Raw genomic sequence first — 14,529 nt, forward strand, 5'->3', positions numbered from 1 at the left:
TTCTAGAGTCCAGAAAGTATTAACACATTTTCCCAAATGATGGGAAGCAAAAGACTGTAAAGCATTTCAACTAATCCCCCCAGACCCCAGCACTGCTGGCTTGTTTGTGTGCTTCCCTTCGGCAGCTTGTCCAGGCTTGTCTTGTGGTGTCATCGTAGACTTCTGTGTCTCCTTGCAACAGCCAGGATTCCTCTCTTAACCATCATTCCATGAACCTTCTGGCCTAATTATGCCGTCTTGCTAGTGAGCACAGTCATCCCTGGGAATGAGACACATTGTGGGAGTACTTCAGAGTGCTCAACCAGCTCTGCCATCCTTGGGTGTCTGGTAACCAAGGCTGTAATGAACCACCCCTCTGTCACAGTTGGGGTCAGTTCCTAGAAGAGCTTTCTCCAGATTCTGGTGAAGAAAGTGTGCTATCTCCCTTTATCTGTTGTCAGATTGCATTGTGAGTTTGGGGGACATTCGTCTCCGGGTTGTCCTTCTCTGAGATCGCAGTGCATGTGTGTAGGAGAGGAGGTGGTTGAAAGGGTTCCCCAGGCAGCCCAGGGCTGCCTTTCACCAGTTTTCAGAACTCGGGACTCACTCCCAGCGTCATTGACTTAGAAACACTCAGGGCGCTCAGGGACCTGCCCCTTGGAACCGGCCACTCCCCACTTGTAATTGGCACCATCCATCTGCAGTCAGATCTGGAACGAACGGAAGCCCTTTAAAGTAATTTGCTCTTTTAATACCACCCCTGTGATCTCATTTAATTTTCTCAACCAAATCGTGCTCACGGAGGAAGCCAAAGGCTCCTGTACTCCGCCGCCTGGGCTGGGTTCTCTTGCTTCCCAGATTCTGGGTCCCACTTCCAGACACTTTGCGGAGGGCCATTTTGCACCCAGGCAAAATGTAGGTCCAGAGGGGGAAAGTTGGCTGTTAAATCTTTAACCTTAAGCAGGTGGGCTGCCACTCCCACCCTGAGCCTCACCAAGCAAAACTCCACCTGCCACAGCTCCTTAGCGTTCACAGCTGACCCTGTGCAGGGAGGTGAGAGACTGCTGTCAGTGTCATCCTCTGTAACTGTCCCACTTGGGCCACTGGCTGTGGGGAGAGCGCTGCAGTGACTTACAGCCGCTTTGTCCCCCCCAGCACCTGCTGGACCCTGTAGACTTACTAACGGATGGAGGCTTACAAAGGAAGAAATCATTCTGCCCAGAGCTGGCTGCCATGATGCCTCCATGCTGGGGGTAACCACTGGTGCCTCGGGGCAAGGATGGGCTGGGGAGCAAAGGGAACCTGGACAGGGGCCAGAGATGAGGCACAGCAAGCTCTGAGAGGATGCACAGAGCCTAATGAGGCCTAAGGCCAGTCCCTTGGCCAGCGTCTTCAAGGCCAGCACACAGCCAGCAGGAGAGGTGGGGACCTGGGATCCCACCTGCCCAATTCTGTGCATTTGCTATGTGTGCTTCTCACCTCACCCCTCAGTGGCAGGTGGGAGAACAGCAGCCCAGACAAGCTAGTAGCTTGTCCAGGGTCACACATCACAAGGCTTACTGAGCTGAGGCCAGTCTAGGGGAGTGGAGAAGACAGCTAGGGATGGAGGATGGCCCTGGCGGTGGGTCCTGACTAGGACAGGGGGGAATCCAGCAGCTACTGTAACTGTCCTGGCTAGGGCAGGTTGAAAGGGACCTGGAAATCCATAACCTGATGGGTTCGCTGTCAGGTGCTTCCTGAGAGCCTGCCAGGCATGGAGAGGCAAACAGGAGGGCCACCTCTAGCACCCTTGAACTTGCCGCAGTAGGGTCCATTGGGGTCCTCCAGGAGGTGGGATGGCCTTGCTGGGGGAAGACTGGAGCCCTAGGGTTTAACCTGGCACCTCTGTGGCCCAGTGTGGGAGTCGATCCTGTCGCTTTCCCAAAGCCTCGCCTTCCTCATCCATCAAATGGCACCCAGGAATGAGAAAGGCTGTGTTGAGAGAATGCCTACAGCCACCAGGCCCAGCTGCTGCTTCAGGACTCCTGTCACTTCTCTTGACCCCCACTTGCTCCCAGGCTCACTCGGGCCAATCACACCAGTGAGCTGCTACCTCCATCACAGAGCCCATCTGCAGGATGGGCAGAACCAAGGCCACTTCCCTAGGTTCCCAGTGCCACTGTCAGCCCCTGGTAGAAAGGCATCCAGTCTGTCCAGCTGGGTGGTGAGCTCCCTCCTTCTCGTGCCAGGTGTTTCTCAGAGATGCTGTGTGGGTTTAGATGGTGTTGTCCCTGGCCAGGGGCCCAGCAGCCATCTGGGGCCCAAAAACAAGCAGTGAAGAAACAGCCTGTGCTGTTGCAAGGTGACGAGAAAACTACTGTCGCCACCCTGGAACCGGGCAGACTGTGACCAGGTGCGCAGGGAGCCCTGCCAGGTAACCTGGCTTGGTGGCTTCCACAAACAATGCAGGTACCAGGGCCTGTGACAGAGTCCTTGCGTATATTCAGCCCTCCTGTTGGTAGGCCATCTCCCGACACCTGCTTTCCAAACAGGAAAACCGAGACCAGAGGCTTGAAGCAACCTGCCTCAAGAGAATGCTGCTTTCCCTGAAGACTGTTTTGGAGGGTTCACCTTGTGTCACACACCTGGCATGGAAGGCTGTACTCACTGCTGCTGCTTATTCTCCCAGCTAGGGGCTATTTGCCCCTTTCTGGGACCTGAGGAAGCCTCGGTCCAAGAGAGGTTAACATCAGTCACCTGCAACCCAGCTGCTATTGATGCTGAGAACACCCTGCATTTGTTGACCTCTTTCTGCTGCGCCCACAGTTCCCTACTGTGGGGGGCAGCACAGAGCAGCCCTTAGCCAGGCAGGACCACGGAGGACAGGGCCTGGCAGGAGTAGGAACATGGGCCCTGTTCTTGTCTCTGCTCACCTGCTGGCCATGCCCAGGAGAGGAAGAACTTGTCATTGGGGGTGGCATCCTGGTGGCCTCATGATCTCCAGTATTCTGACTCTCGGAGGCCCCATATCTCCTTCTGGAAGCCTGGTCCATTTCTGAGAGTGTGCAGGGCCGGTTACCCTGACACTTTCCCAGAGTGCTCTACTCACTCCATTGCATCAGAGAGTAGCAGGAAAGGGGAGGACCTTGTCCAAAGCTACCCAGCCTGGGAGATCCAGAGTAACCCCTCAGGAGCCCTGTGGAGAAAGGGCAGGAGGAACCAAAGCTGAGGCTTGCCCATTGGCTCATGCCCATGCCCACCTGCCCCCAGTGTCCCCTGCATCCCCACCACAACATTGCCTTTTCTCTTAGGTAACTAAGCATCTGACTCAGTTCTTGGTCTAGGAGGCAGCTATCAGGGGAGGGACCCAAGAACAAGGCGGGTAGCCCCCATGGACCCAGCTAAACCAGATGCCCCTGGCACCCCACACAGTGAGCTGGACTGGAAATGGCCCGGTCAGAGAGATGAAGCAGCTGATCTGTGACTTGCCTGGGACTGCACTGGCAGGGAGATGGAGCATGGTGTCTGGTGCCTCTGCCACAGCCCGGCTGAGCTAGGGTGGTGTACCTGGGCTCTGCCCTACCCTGCTCTTTGAAGATCTGAGGTGGCTGTGCTGTGGATGTGGGAGAGCAGTGCTGCTGCTCTCAGCCTTGGCAAGTGCCCCAGTTAGGGCTTCTCGGAGGCCAAGAAGTCACTGTCCTTTCCAGTGCAGAGGTGAGGGCTCAGGGTCGGGGATGTGGAAGCACCAGTGGCCACTCTCCCACCTCCTGCCCAGAGGGTCGGAGCTCCTCTGTTCTTGCCTGGTGCCCAGGTTTCCATGCATGAGATCCAATTCTCAGCCAGGAACACTGCGCCTGAGCAATCCAGGGCTCCTGGCCAGGGCGTTGCCACGGGGAGGTAAGCAGTAGGTGGAGGTGAGAGGGGCCTGCCGGGCTGTTGATGGTACCGGGTGTGGCCCCCAGCCCCGCTGGCCAGTTGCCCTGTTTCCTAATTAAAGTGTCCTGCTGAGAATGCCCTCCAGCTTCGGGGCCCAGCACTGCTGGGTGAGACAGGCACCAGCAACCTTCCTGGGCCCTGCAGGTGAGGCTGATGTGGCAGGGTTGTGTCCTCTCGCGCTGGCCCCTTGGGAGCACCGGCCTCTCACCACACCCCACGCTGAAGGCAGCAGCAGGCCAGCCTGGTTTGGGAGCTGAGAGCCAGGATCAAAGGCCCCATTGAAGAAGTTCAGAGAGCCCAGGGACGCCAGGGGCGGGAGGCGGAGGAAGCAGCCGAGCCTGAGTCACCTGGGGCCCATGGTGGTGAGTGGGCAGTGGGTGGTTGGAGCCAGGTGTGGAGTCTGGGGAGCACAACCAGGGGGCCCCGGGAGGAGCTGGCAAGAGGTTGCCCCTGCTGTTGCTGGCTGCCTTGGGCCACTTCTGCTGGGGAGCAAGCCCCATGTCTCTCTGTCCCTTACGAAAGCTGCCTCTTGCACAGGGCACAGAATAGCAACTGGGTCTTCCGTGGTAGAGTCCCAGGGTTGGCGAGGCTGGGAGTGGAGTGGTAGTCTGTACAGCTGATCTTCGGGTGTCAGAGCCACTGGGCTTTAGAAGCAAGGATGCTGTGTTCACCCTGGGCTAAGTGAAGGGGAATAGGGATCAGATCAGAGGTGGTGGAATCACTTCTTCATTGCTTAATGCGCTGTGGCTGAGTGTGGTCCCCTCCAGATGTGCTGTAATTGTTTAGTGATGCCTGCCACAGCTCCTGAAGGGCCAGAATGTCATGAATTTGCCCCTGGATGCAGATATTCTCTGCAAGTCTTTCTTACTCCAATATCCTGCGATTCTGAGACCCACGGGGCCAAGACTGGAGTGAGAAAGGCCTGCCAAGGCTGGCTCTGCCTCTGTAGGTGCAGAGATGCTTACGTGAAAGGCAAAGGAGGCCTCCGCAGACCCTGTGTAGCAGCAGCTTGAACTAAGCTCTTCTCTGTGACCTGAACCATCCTGGACTCGGATCCCCCTCTTCCTGTCTCTTGGTAGGGGGCAAGCACCGGCAATGCTGAGCCTCAGTGAATACGGGGTGTCGGTGCCTATTTCAAGGTTACTGTGCCCGTCAAGCTCGACTGTACAGCCTGACCCCACACTGAGTGCCACATGGCAGCTCCCATGGCAAAGGGTCAGAGGAGAGGCCTCCATTGGCTTCCTCGCCCGTTCTGACCTTGGCTTGGGGGCGGCGGGGGTGGGAAGATGGTTTCAAAGCAGAGCAGGCCCAGACTGCACTCTGTGCTCTCCCCGAGACCGCAACCCCAGCCCCAGCCCGCGCTGGCTTCTCCATAAACTCCCAATCCCTCTCTTGAATCAGCCCCATCAAAAGGGAGCAGGACTGGAGGGAGTCCGGCGGCAGACTTTGTAATTTGGCTTGGAGGCGGCTCCTGTGCGTTTTAACCAGGCTGTAATTACAGCTGGCACCCGGCACCCCCTCATTACTGGAGCCTGGAAGGAGGACTCTAATTATAGCATGCTGGGTCCCGGCCGGCCTGGTTGTGGGGGAGACCATAGAGGGGGCCTGTGCAGGCAGGGAGGGACACGGAGCTGGCCAGGGGTTGGGGGGGCGGGGCGAAGAGGCTGCCCTGTAGGGCGCAGCTGGCCTGGGCCTTAGGCGGCCTTTCCAGACTCCACATTCGGCTTGGTTTCAGCGTCCTCCGAGGCAAGGGTGGGGCATGGATCAAATTGAGGTTGCTTCCTCAGGGACAAAAGGACCCAGAGGAGCCCGGCAGGTTTGTTCATTCACACAGGAAGCTTCTGCCATGTTGCAAGGCAGACACTGGGGCCCGTCGCAGTAGGCAACCAGGTGTCCTCAGCCAGGGCCTTTCTGCAGGTAAATGTATTGGACTTGAGTGCCCAGCACCTCGCTAGGATGTGCATAGCAGGGGCTCTGTGACCCAGCTTACAGCCCCATGGATTATGCCATGCCCACACAGTTGCTTCTGTGTTGTGTGACCATCACTGAGCATGTGCCCACTAGGATTCCAGGGGCTGTTGGGGATCCAGACAGTAAACAAGCACACACAGGAGTCAGTGTGTGGCTTAGGCAATGAGAGGAGTGTGGGACAGAAATCCTGGAGAAAGGACGAGGGCCTTCTCGGTGGAGGGGGGAAGTGTGTTCAGGGCAGACTCTGAGAAGTGACCTTCAAGATGAGACCAGGGAAGGGCCTCAGGGATCTCCGTGAAAGGCTTACGGCTTACCGTGTGCACCCTGGTCCCTGTTCTGCTGGAGTGCTGTGTAACCTAGGGCCAGTCAAACCCTCTCTGGGCTGTGATTTCCTGTCTTCTCAGAGGGAGGCCCTTTTAGGTGGCACTCTCCAGCCCTGAAGATTCAGAGAGACCAGCACAGCCACTTTTTGGGGGTTCCCCTGGCTGTGCGTTATGGGGTGGCATTGGTGGGAGGGCTCTGAGAGCCTTGGATTGTCCTGTCTTTTCCTTTGAGTTATTAAGAGCCACCCGGAAGCAGACACAAAGGGAATTGTCCTGAGCCAAAGTCAGCCCCCGCCCCCTCCCCTCCTGTTGAGAACAATCAAGGAGGAAAACCAAGGCCATTTGTCCAGCATGGAGCAGGGCAGTGACTGCGGCTGGGAAGATGCCGAGTATTTCTCAGCTAAAATTAGCCACCTGCTAAACCTTTACATCAAGGGCAACTTGGAGCCGCTATTGTTTTGAACTTGGGATCCCAGGAGACTTAGGCGAGCAGGGGGGGAGGCAGTCACCATCACCTCTCACAGGCCTGGGCTAACCAGTACCCAACCATTCTTTGAGCCTTGTGGCTGCCCAGGAAGGGACCAGAGGACATCTGCAGAGGGAGGGGGCAGAGGTGGGAGCTGGCTGCCCAGGGTCACTCAGCACTAGTGGATGACACAGCCTCCAGTCTTCCCAGTTGGGGTATTTTTCCTTCAGTTGTGACATTGATGAAACTGGTGTGGGGGGAGACAGATCTGGGAGGAAATGCTGGAAACACAAACCAGAAAATAATTCTGCCTCCCTCTTTGCTCCAAGAAGTGGCTAAAGTGGCATCACTGCTTACTTGTAGGGGACAGTCCTGTCTCTGGAATCACAAGTCTGGTTTAGGATCTTGCCTCTGCTCCTAAGCAACCCTGGGTATTGGGGTAACTGCAGGTTAAACAGGAGGTTGCTGTTGATACGTGCCCCAGAGTTGTTGCAATAGTTAAGTGAGATAATAGAAGCGATGCAGTTATCCCTGGTGGTAATAGAATGAATAACCATGCAGCTGTTGTTCAGGAAGTCATTTTACATCAGGCGTGCTGCTCTCGGCTCCATTTGAGTACTCGTTTAACCTTTACTTGGGGTACTATGCAAATGAGGAAACCGGGGGTGCGGGGGGGGGGGGGCTGGAGCCAGTATGTAACATGCAGGAATGCAGGGGACAATCGTCATAGTTGTGGCCACACCCAGGTCCTAACTTGGGCTCAGGTGACTGCAGCTTGGCACCTGGAACTCCTCCAGCCGGATCCCAGGGCACTAGGGCAAGGGCACTGGGTGTTTGGGATTTGGGAGAACACAGATCCAACCTGGCCCTAGCAGCACCTGGGAACTTGTGGAGAATGCACCTTCCCAGGCTCCACCTACACCTGCTGCACAGGATCTGGCATAGGGCCCACAGCGCGTGGGGCTCTCATAGGCTTTGAAGGTGCTGATCCATGTACCACAGGCATGGAGGTCTGTGACTTTCCTGTGCTTCAGTTTCCTCATCTACTAACTGGGGCGAATGATAAGGGGTCCCTCCTGGCAGGGCTGTTGGTAGGGTTTAGTTAATTAGCCTATGCCAAGGACATGGTTGGTGCTGTGCTGGGAGCTGATGCTGTTACTGGCTATCTGTGGCACCCAAGATGTTAAAGGGACAGGTGGAACTTTGTGGCCTGAGAAGCATCTCCTTCAGGGCAAGTTGGCACAGAACTAGGGGGAAGGAGGACAGTTGGCAAAGGCAGCCTTGGTCCTGGCTGGGGAGTTTGGGGATAGCTGAGGGGTGTCATCTTCTCCCAACCAGGCTTGTCCACTCCCCTCCCCACCTCTGCCCCTGGGAACTGTGGTGTCAGCCAGTGAGACACATGACCTGAGGCCCTCACGGGTGCCTCCAGGAAACCTGCTTGGGGTATTGCCCTCTGGAGAAGCAGCATCCATCTCTCAGCTCATGCAGTGGCCTGGTGGTTTTCAGGGCCTGTTTCTGCTCTCTTCCTCGCACCTGTGTGTTTTTTGATGGCTCCTGGGGATCTCTGGGGAGCTGTGTGCTGCTCTTCCATGCCTTCCTCCCCAGGGGGAGGCTCCTGGGGCCAGGCCCCACCCCCCACTCCCAGCCATCCCTATGCTCTTCAACCCATCCACACACCTTACTGTCTGTTGTACTTTCTTACCTCATTCCAAGTGGTGTATCTCTCTGAGGTGGCCACGGCAGTGATGTGCCCATTCTGTAGATACATCTAGACCCTGGGAGGCAAGGCATTTGGCCCATAGTCACCCTGTGAGTTGGTGGCTGACTTTGGGCTGTTCTCATATTTTCATGCCCCTGAACAATACTTCCATCCTTCCAGGATCCACAGGAGGCCACTGACACACTGGGAGGCTGTTATGCTCCTGGCTCATCTCCCAAGATCTCTGTGGCTTGGGGGAACTGGGTGCAGGAATGGGGCCAGCTCCCTTGAAGTGAGTACTGCATAGCCTCATGTGATTGATCAGGCTCATGGCTGCCCCTAGCCATCCCTGGGCTTGTGATGGTGGTAAGTAGGTCTAGTCCTGAGCCTAGGTAGCCTGGCAGTTACATCAGCAGGTGCAAACAAGCAGACGGGAACAGGGACCTGCTCCCTTGGGGCTGGAGGTGGCACTCCATCTGCCCCACATGAGGCTCTTTCACTCGCTCTGTCCAGCTTGCATCAGCCTTTTGCAGCTCCGTGTCATCACAGAGTAGGGCTGGGGCAGCATGGGGACTGGGAAGTGAGGCATTACACACACACACCTCCAAAACCTGCAGATATCCCTAGTGCTGTTGGATGAGATGTGAGCTGGCATCCCTGGAAGGCACACCCCCAGCTTCCTATTGTGAGAAGTAACAGTGAAAATTAGCACATGCCCAGGGCTTCCTGGCTGTCGAAATATTTTGAGACTTCTAACCTTGATGTGTCAAAAGGCAAAGCAAAGAGAAGTGACCTTGTTCTTCAGAAGGGAATGATAAGGCCAGAGGAAAGGGACTGCCTCCAGAGTCAGTGACAACACCAGTGGGTTTTACCCCAACAAATGCATAGGATGCTGAGAGGAGGGGCTGGCCTCTTGACCCAGGTGGAGCCCGCTGCAGACAAAGTTGTAGACTTGTTTTGTGGTTATCAGGCTAAGGGACCATACTATCCCTGTTTGCAGACTGAGTACTGGTTTGAGTCAGGACTCTGGACTCTTAATTTGGAACCTTTCCTGGTGCCTTGGTGGGACCAAAATTTATTCCTTTTTCTCCAGGCCCCAACACAGTCAGGCTTAAGAGGAAGTGATCAGAAAAATGTTCAGTGAATGAATGAATGAATGAATGAATAGGGCTGAGTCCCAGCCCTCCATTCCCCTCCCCCTCAGCACACCTGAGCAGCCACATAAGCCTCTCTCAGCCAGTACCTCCTGACTCTGCATCTCCAGCAGCCACTGGTCCAGCTGCACAGGGACCAGGATCTTTCCCACTGCCTGGACCAGAAGCAAGGACCAGAGCCTGGGGCTGAGTGTCAAGATGCCCACATTCCAGGCCTAGCTTTGCCTCCAACCTGCTATGTGGCTTGCAGCACGTTCCTCCTCCCCTCTGCTCTCTGTGGTGTCCCTGGGAACCAGTGTCTACAGGGCCTGCCCTCGCCGGGGGCCTGTGGAACCTGGCCTTGGGGAAGGAGGCCAGAGATGCCTGGGACTGAGCAGGGACCCAAGAGGATTCCAAGTTCAGAGAAGCCCCTGCTCAGCTCCAGTGACCCCTTCCACTTCCCTCTGCTGCCAGATGCACCTGGGCTCTTTCTGCCTCTTCCTGAGAGTCGTGTTGTCTCCCTGTGCTGTGTCCTCCCCCACCATCGCTATACTGTCCCTTGCCCCATGTCCTGGATTGGCAGAAGCTAGGAACTCATCTTCCCCTTTGCCCTTCTTTACTGCGCTTCGTCCTCTCAGGAGGCCCAGGGAGCAGGCAGTGCAGACCTAGACTTGCTGTTTGTCCTTGAATGGCTCATTACTCTACTCTGGCCTCAGGTTCCCCATCTGGAAGCGAGGAGGTCGGACTCAGGCCTGAGGGCCCTGGGGCCCTGGCTAGGAGCTGCCACCTGGTGGCAGTGCCCATGGCAGAAGTTATACCAGTCTGCCCACTTGGCAGGGAGGAGAACACGTTGCTGAGGGGAGCTGTGGGAGTGGGCCTGGCCCCAGGCTTCCTGGGACAGCCTGGGGACATAGTTGCTGTCCAGCCCAGAGGCTGAACCTATGGATGTTCCACTTTCCTGTGAGAAAGGGCCAGAGCTGCAGGGCCAGCATGCTGTCACTGCCAAGTCCTGGCCAACTCTGCCCCGGAAGCTTTGCGGTGACCCTTAACACAGTGTCCTGGAGCAGTCAGCCCTGCTGGTCATGCCTAGCAGGCGTGAGTGCGGAGGAAAGTAGGAGAGGCACAGAGATGCCTGGTGCTCTGGGCATGTGGGTTAGAAACCCTCCATGAGCAACCTTGAAAGGAAAACCTACAATACACAGCTGTATTGGGACATCTGTTTAAGGAATAACATGTATGTTCCTAGAACAAGTCCAGAAAAATGCGATCTCCAGTGTGGATGTACCCAGAAATGGGGAGGGAGATTTCCATTTGCATCTTTAGGTTTTTTTCTGAATTGTTGACAGAGCAAGGATATCACCTCTGTAATCAGAAAAGGGAAAAAAGAAAAGAAAGCGTTTTCCTGAGAAAGAATTGAGGATTTTGGAAACTAAAGTCCTTTCTCCTCTGGAAGTATAGTATCTACTCTTTTTAATCCTGGTGCTCAGGTGCTATGTGATCCAAGGCCAGGGCACACCCTATCTGGTCTCCATCCTAGAAAGGCTTCAAGCTTCTGTCAGAGGGTGACCTCCTGCAGGGTGGGTTTCTCACATCAGCCGAAACCATGCCCACTCCCTCTGGCTGGCATCTGCTACTCTGTACCTCCACTGGGCCCCACAACTCAGGCAAACACAATTCCCAGGCCCACAAGGAGCCTGCATTCCAGAAAGCTGTCCCGGACCCAGAACTCAGGCTGGGGAAGGCCGTTCCAAGGGAGTCGAGCCACAAGGAAGAAAACCTACAGTGGTGTGGGAGCTGGGTTGGACCAGGAAGGTCTCACTGGGCAGGTGGTCTTGCAGGGAGATCTTCAGGACAATATGGGGGCAGGGTGCAGTTCCAACAGGAGACCCTGGTAAAGTCCACATGTGTGAAAAATGAAGCTATCCAGGGCAGGGCATGCAGCATGGAGAGCAGTGCTGAGGTGGGGGTTGGGGCACAGTGTCTGGAGTGTGAGGGCTCAGTGATTGTCAGGACATCTCAGCAATTGCAGAGACCCCCCGCCTTGGTGTCGAGGGAAACACCAGGGACAGCCTCCTAAGCAAGAGAGATTGCAAGACCCTGTCCATGGCTGTGAGCAGGGAGTGGATTTTAGGAGGCAAAAGGCTGGGGCCCAGTGGCAAAGGGCTGCGGCAGGACAACAGGCTTGGCCCAACCCAGAGGTGGTGGTGAGTGGACATGGGGTTCAAGGCTCCATCCATCAGCACCAGCATCCTTGCGTGGGGCATGTGTGTGAGAAGGGACTAGTCTTGGGGTCCAACCCAGCCAGGCCCCAGGCCTCAACTACAGACTGGTTTGCTGGGGACATCCTTGGGTTAGTCTGGAGCTGGGCAGGGTGAGGCTCACAGAGGGTGCTAGGGGCTTGAGCCCCGAGAATTCACAGCCTGGCAAGTCAGTGCCATACTACTGTTTCTGGTTGTTTACTGACAAGAACCTTGGGTTGCTTGGTAGCTGGGATCCTGAGAGTGTCCTTTGTTTGTGCCCCTGTGAAATAGAACTGCACAGGGCTGTTGCACTGAGGGGTGGAAAGGAAGTCCAGGGAAAGCAGGAAGCCACCTCCTCAAGGCTCAGGACCCCAGGCTCCAAGACCCCATCAAACCTGGGACTTGGAAGGGGATCTAGTCCCAAGGCCAAGGGTGCCCAGCAGCCCAGGGAAAGAGGGAAGACTGTCCCCTCAGGAGTGGAGTGCAGCCTGCCCAGACAGCGCCATGGCTCTGGGGTAGACCAGCTGCTTGCTGACTACAGCGTCCCTTTGTACTTGAAAGGTAATGTGCTCTTCCATGGAAGTTAGGTTCTCTTCCAGAGCCCTGTGCCTGCCCTAGGGTTTTGTCCCCAGCCTCCTGGCAACACTTTGCTTGTCCCTCAGTTCTTCAGTGGGAGAGACTCCACAAGGGCACTTGAATGCCCCCTCCTGATATAAGCTCCTGCCCTAGTTGGCCTTCTTGGCAAGGCCACTTTGTGTGGCCAGCACAAGAAGTGATGTCATGGGCATGCGTGAGTCTATGGAGGTTGTGAGAAAAGAGCTCTGCAGAGCGCTTCCCTTGTCAGATGTCTCTCCAGCTGACCAGTCCCCATTTGTCATCAGTACCAGCCATTGTGATTGCCTCCGAGGGGAGCCCAGCCTGAACCCCCAGCCCCGAGGAGTCAGGGCCAGATAGAGAAAGGGCTTTGTGCACAGGGAGGAGTCTGTCCATGTGGGTTTATGTGATTTTAAAACATTGTAATAAATGGGCTCCTCACCCCATTCCCCACCAAGCACTCAACCACTCCATGAATGGCAGAGATTTTACATGCAGTACAGATAATAAGTCTGGAGAGAACCAGCCAGTGCCTGGGGACCTAGAGAAAAACCTGGATTGGTGATGATAAATGTGCCCAGCTTGGGGCATTTTCTCCCTCACCCCTGCCACCCACCCTCCCTTCTCATCCTGTGTCAACCAGCCCCAGCTCTGCTCAGACATTTACCCTCCCCATCCTGCTGACTCCGGGGGTCCAGGCCTGGAGACAGAAGCCAACAGTGAGATTGTCAGGACCCAATCTGTGACCCCTGCAGCCAAGATCTCCACACTGGGCTCCCTGACACACACTAGCGGGCGTGTGTCCCATGCATGGGAAAGGCAGAGCCTGAGCCCTGCTGTGGCTGTACTGTCCCTCTGCACCAAGTACCCCCAGCTCAGTCCCAAATCAGAGACTGGGTTCTGATCTGGCTTGGCTATTAGTGAGCTGCATGATGCCACATTGGTCACTTACCTTCTCTGAGTAAGGAGAATGCAGGTCTCCTGGGCCTCAGGTGGAGGCACCTGCCAGTAGGGGTTTAGCCCAGGAACAGCTCCTGCCTGCTACCTCCCCATGGCATGGGCACTGCGGTTAGTGAAGTTGTTTTCGATATGTGTTTTCACAGGCAGCCTTCACTGCAATGCTCTGGAATGGCCAGGCCAGGGAATGCTAATCCTTTTCTGTAGGGAGTCAACTGGCCCTGATGACCTTCCCAAGGCCATCTGTGCAGAAGGGAGGGTGTGACCCAGGCCTCCTGTTTGCCCACTCAGGCCAGGCCTTGGGGTCAGGTTCAGAGTGAATCCAGCAGAACTGCTAGTGTCTCCCGTTCAGGGAGGGTTGAGCTGCTGCCCCCTCTAAAGGAATGCACTGTGTATTCTTATTATGTTCATATGGAGGTCATTCTTGTACTTCCAAGGCCCGTCTCTCTCCTGCCCATTCTAGTGGTGTTTTTGCTTCTGGCACCTGTTACACAAGTGTGCCTGGCCACAGCAGGCACTGCCCGGACCCTGGAGGGATGCCTGTGGGCTGACAAGGTGCTGTCAAGCAGGGACACCGGGGAGGGTTGGCTGCAGCCTGTGCAGTCTGGGATGCTGTCGTAGGGAGACAAAAACACAATATTCATTCACAGCAGCTGCAACTTCAGCAAGCAAAGTGTAGCTGAAAGTAAGGACAGCTTTGCTAAGGTCTGTCTGAAGGAGAGCCTGACTGAGAAAGGCAGTGGTGAGCTCCCTGTCCTTGCGGGTATGTGAGTCAAGGTTGGATGTGGAGTCGATTGGGGTGGGTGGACTTGGACCTGGCTGAAAGAGCCAAGCAACAGATGGTTCCTCCTTCCTGCCCTATGCTCCACCCACAGCTGACCCTCCTTGAAGTAAACGTGCCTTCTGAAGAAAAGATTTGCTGAAGGGGGCACCTCTAAGTGTGAGCAGACTCCCCTTGAGGGTCCTGAGACACTTCATTGTTAGTCCCCAGCTCAGGCTGGGGAGATGGACATGTCCACAAGTGTGCTTGGAGGCCCAAGAGTGGATAGCTACACAGCCCCAGCAGTCCCCTGGGCAGGAGGAGCATCCTTCTTGGGATGTGTGGGCCCCACTGGGTGAGTCTTCAAGGGCTGGCTACAGTTTGGCAGCCTAGGCCCACCTTGAGTTCTTCTGTTAGACAGAAGGACGAAAAATGTACATAGGAATTTTTCCTGCCAGTGGCAGAGGCCAGAGCCAGCCTCCAGGGAATCCC

At 55.9% G+C, this 14,529-nt stretch overlaps 1 protein-coding gene across 2 annotated transcripts in view; it reads left to right on the plus strand.

Annotated features, from left to right (window-relative positions):
• Positions 1-14,529, plus strand: part of UNC5B (unc-5 netrin receptor B) — a 72,046-nt gene that overhangs the window by 37,450 nt on the left and 20,067 nt on the right. The gene's annotated exons all lie outside the window — the stretch shown is intronic.

This window comes from Ochotona princeps, chromosome 13 (assembly GCF_030435755.1).
Source record: "Ochotona princeps isolate mOchPri1 chromosome 13, mOchPri1.hap1, whole genome shotgun sequence".
Lineage (NCBI taxonomy): Eukaryota > Metazoa > Chordata > Mammalia > Lagomorpha > Ochotonidae > Ochotona > Ochotona princeps.